Consider the following 5,464-nt stretch of genomic DNA (forward strand, 5'->3'; position numbering starts at 1 on the left):
GTGCACCTCAGAAACTCCTAAACCTCTGGCAGGCTGTGATTTATTTCTGCTGGTTTTCCAGTTTGAAGCACAAACATCTGTCATCACTTTGTTGTTCTTCTTCCTGCAGCGTTTGAATATTTCAGCACTGAACTGATGTTTGTTCAAAGCTCTTTTCAACCTGTTGAAGTCATGAATGAAAGTGCAGACTGAGAGTGGATCACATGATGTTTAAGGTGTGTCATGTGACACGTTCAGTATTGTCACACATGTCTAGATTGTCCCTGATATCAGAACTGCTCAAACACTGATGATTATATTTGAAGAATTATTCCTGATGGCAGCAAAGTTTGAATGGAGCTCTCTGTCTGTGCTGATTTGTCGCCCTCTGGAGGTCAAAGCACAAACTGCATGATTTCAGTGTAACCACTGACCGATGGATGCTTCGTAAATGCAATCGCAACACACCTATTACCTGTAATATACACCGGTAAATGTATTCTGTTGGTTTACTCTTATTTCAAACGACGTTTCTTACCTTTGATCAATGAATGAGGAGCGTTGGGATGTGTTGCGAGCGTTGAGTTACTTATTTTCTCTCCCGAAACGTAAAAGAGGAGATTTTTTTAAAAGTGCCGCCGCATCTCAAACTCGCAACAGCGCCGGAAGACCGTAGTGGCCAAAAGTATATTACACCCGTAGTGGTTTAGTACGGTGGCCCCTAGAGACAAAGCACGTACAAACTCCAAAACACTTGCAAACTCCAAAACACTTACAAACTAAAAAACACTTGCAAATTCCAAAACACGTACAAACTCCAAAACACTTGCAAAATCCAAAACACAACGGAAGTGCTCCAGGACGCTAGGGGCAGTGTTGAGCTTTTGTTACCTAGTAACTACACAAGCCAGGAAGTACCAATGACCGGATTTGGGGTTTGCAGCCTTAAAGGCCGCATTTTAAGGCCGATTACCTCACAGCCACAAGAGAAGGCTTTCCGAATTCAAAGGCTGCCCGAAATGCGGCCCTGAAATGCGTCCTTAATTTCCCTGAATTTTAAGGATGGGTCGGTGTAGCCTTCATGGCCCAACATATCCCAGACTTCATAGTGCGGTGGTGGTGTGGATAATTTTGCCGAAAAAAAACGGTGGAAGCGGAGCGGAGGAAGAGTAAACTTTCAGAAGTAAGTACTGAATATTATGTCACTTATTAATGCGCAAATATTTTTTTAATGAAGAACATGAAACCATTATTGTTGGCCACATGTCGGGAAAGTTGACATTAGCGATGTTTGTACTTTCAGAATTAACTTGGTTTTAAAGCCTTTACTTTAATAAATATATATATATATATAGTCGACCTTAATCTGACAGAGATTGTGATGATTTTGTGGATAATTAAAGTCAGTCATATATCCACAAACACAACAAGCTGAAAGTCAGTGATGCTGCTCGGTTTGCAGTCCTGAACATCACGGCACAAGCAGGATCCACTGCACTGTTAATGTTAGCTGTGTTATATTGCTGCCTCTGTTCGGTGGTGTCGAGCCAAACGGACTTTAACGTGTGTTTGAACGAGCTGACGGTTCACTCGTTAAGCTGAAAGAAAGATGCTTTAATCACAGCAGTCACACATGTGTCCACTGCACCATCTGGGACTCTTCTTGTTTACACTCGTAATAACACAAACACTAAATCCTGCTTCTCTGGTGCTGTTGTGTAGCAGTGTGTACACCTGAGACTGTCACCTGTCTGTCCTGCACTCTCTCTCTGTTTCTTTCTCTCTGATTGTGGAATAAAAGTATGAACATGTGTTTATAAGTCACACTTGTGTTTGAATCCTGCAGCTTATCACACATTTGATTTCCATGTGTGACGACTGCAAGTGTCCAGAGTGAGGACAGACTGAGGGACCCACTGCTGCACATCATCTGTGAGGCTTTGCACCCCTGATGATCCACCAGGACAAACTCAGCAGTGTGTGAGGAAGAGGAGGAGGAAGAGCCAGCAGCAGCTGACAGATGGAGAGAATAGACAGACTGTTCCCTGTTTGTGAAGGACTGCTAGGAAAGTTTAACTGTCTGTGCTGAATCAGTCTTATTAGGTAATGTTCAAATAATGTGATCATCCCAGTGTTTCCAGTGTGGGAGAAAGTACTCAGGGCCTTCAAGTTACACACTATGAAAGGCAGCAACAAGTTTAATGTTCAGAAACCTAAAGTCTGTATCAGCAGCAGAATGGAGCTAAAATAAATGTTTGTTTCAGTTCTATGAAGCTTTGAGTATTTTGGATCAGTAGCTGCTGTGTTTGTTGCATCATATTACTGTAACTGTTTATATGCTTTATATATTCTGAGCTACGTTGATCTATAGTGTTACATCATATTCTATAAGGATGTTATGTGTTTGTAGACTTTCTGCCCAGTTTGACCCATTTAGCAGACGTCAGCCTGTTTAAGGCTCTGATGTCTATTCTGTGTGACTTACAGCAGTTATGACATGGTCTGATTTTCTCACCCAATAAAGGAATATTTCATATATCAGTTTACTCTTCATTCTATCAGACACAGTTATCACAGCTCATACATTTTCTTTTTACACATGTATGTAAGCATTGAGCCAAATTTAGTAATGCCAACATACTGAAGGAACAACATTTGTCTCTTATATATGATACACCTATATGTGCACTGTCAAAGATACTTGTCTTTGAGTGAAGATTTAAGGTGATAAGACATGTAAATAACTGCAACTTGAATCTGTACTGAGGCTCAGTATTTGACACAGAGTTCATGTTCACTGCTGTAATAGCTAATAATGACTAATATAATAACTATAATATTGGCCATATTATATTTGCTGACAACGACCCCAGAAAAATGTGGCAGAGGATCAATCACATTACCAACTACAGAAGCAATAACCAGGCAACATCTAGGACTGATGCCTCACTGGCTGAGGATCTAAACCGTTTCTTCGCCCGCTTTGAGACGACCAAGCCCTCAGCTGCCACACCACCTCCACCCGCCCCCAGCACTGGCACACTAACACTTAGGGAGCACCAAGTGAGGTGTGTTCTAAGGTCAGTGAATCCCAGGAAGGCGTCAGGTCCTGATGGAATACATGGAAAGGTTCTCAGAGCATGTGCTGACGAACTGACCGGAGTCTTCACTAAAATCTTCAACCTTTCCTTGTCATCAAACACCGTCCCGCCCTGCCTCAAAACCTCCACCATCATCCCCATCGCCAAGAAGACAGCTGTGGCCAGCCCAAATGACTACAGGCCTGTTGCACTTACGCCTGTAGTGATGAAGTGCTTTGAGAGACTGGTCTGTCAGCACATCAGGGCCGGTCTGCCTCCCACTCTGGACCCCCACCAATTTGCCTACAGGACAAATCGATCCACCGAGGACGCTATCACCATAGCGCTCCACACTGCGCTGAGTCACCTGGAGCACCGAGGAAGCTATGTGAGAATGCTCTTTCTGGACTTCAGCTCAGCATTCAATCATATCATCCCGGAGATCCTGGTCCAGAAACTGTCTCACCTGGGACTCTCCACCCCATCTGCCTCTGGATCAAGGACTTCCTGACAAATAGACCACAGTCTGTCAGACTCGGCCCCCACCGGTCCAGCACCATCACACTCAGCACCGGGTCTCCACAAGGATGTGTTTTGAGTCCCCTCCTGTTTACGCTCTACACATCCGACTGCTCCCCTACCCATCTCTCAAACACCATCATAAAGTTCGCGGATGACACCACAGTGGTTGGACTCATCTCAAGGGGGGATGAGTCGGACTACAGAGATGAGGTCAACAGACTGACTGAGTGGTGTTCAGTTAACAACCTCCAACTGAACACCACGAAAACTAAAGAACTTATCTTGGACTTCAGGAAGGGCAGAGCAGACCCGGCCCCACTTTACATTCATGGGAGCTGTGTGGAGAGGGTACACTCCATGAGGTTTCTGGGCGTGCAGATATCTGATGATCTCTCCTGGACTGCAAATACTACAGCGGTGGTAAAAAAGGCCCAGCAGCGTCTCCACTTTCTGAGAGTGCTCAGGAGGAACAACCTGGAGGAGAGGCTGCTGGTGACATTTTACAGAGCCACCATAGAGAGCATCCTAACGTACGGCATAACAACATGGTATGCAGGGTGCTCAGCTGCAGACAGGAAAGTACTGCAGAGGGTCATCAACACAGCCCAGAAGATCACTGGCTGCTCTCTGCCCAGCCTGGAGGTCACTGCAAACTCTCGGTACCTCAGCAGAGCTGGCAATATCATCAAGGACCACTCTCACCCCAGCAACCAACTGTTTGAACTATTACCGTCAGGCCGACGGTACAGGTCACATAAAACCAGGACAAACAGATTCAGGGATAGCTTCTTTCCCAGAGCTATCACCGTAGTAAATAAGCACAAAAACAATTGAACCTATTCCATACAGTCACTGTCATTATATTATGCTGCTATTCATACTGTCATCATATTAATGCTGCTATCCTGTATATATTGTACATACTATTGTTTGAGTACTTACGATTGTTTTTTTGTACTTTTATATTTTACATTTATATTTATTATTGAAACTTGCACCAAGGGAGTGGCACTCCAATTTCGTTGTACTCTGTACAATGACAATAAAGGCTATTCTATTCTATTATATTTACATTACCAAAGTGAGATGACTTTAGTCTCATGAACAACATCAGCTAATTCTTATTTACTAGCTAATCTTAAATGACTGTTCAGTACAGAAATGAAGCCCAAAAATCATGTTTTACTGTCCTGTGGTCTCAGCCTCAGATACTTATCAAATCACACAAAGCTCTTGTAGAAACAAACAAACAAATGAACAAAATATGTTCTCCTTCATTTCTGTCAAACCAAGTTGTATGACACGTTTCCAGCGGTTAGTATCATGGTTGCTAGGCAACCTGGGAAGCGCGACGGAGACTAGACCGTCCCATACAGACAAACTTGCCGTTTATTTTGCAAATAGAGCTCAACACTGCCCCTAGCGTCCTGGAGCACTTCCGTTGTGTTTTTGAATTTGCATGTGTTTTTGAATTTGCATGTGTTTTTGAGTTTGTACGTGCTTTGTCTCTAGGGGCCACCGTAGTTTAGCACTACCATAGAGAAACGGTTTAGGCCGTTTAGCTAAACAATCCCAGGCTCCCGCGCGGGAATCTACCAGCAATTCTTATGTGCCATGACTACTAAGCAGTTACCACAAATTTTGCAGATATGCCAATAATCATTCAACCATGAAAGGTTTTTATTTACAGACAGAACAGTTTGTTATACCTGGAGTAAAAAACACTTTTATCACAAATGTTGTCAATGTTCTTTCAAATTGTGTCTCGTTATTGTTCTCCTGCATCCTGCTGTCTAAACCCAGCAGCAAGATTATAACCTGGAATGTCTTTGTTTGTGTTTGGAATCAATTTTGTTTAATATAATTGTTTATTTTTTCACTGC

Source organism: Rhamphochromis longiceps, linkage group LG18, assembly GCF_057381845.1.
Source record: "Rhamphochromis longiceps isolate RC_006_pf linkage group LG18, R_longiceps_female_GT1.1, whole genome shotgun sequence".
Taxonomy (NCBI): Eukaryota; Metazoa; Chordata; class Actinopteri; order Cichliformes; family Cichlidae; genus Rhamphochromis; species Rhamphochromis longiceps.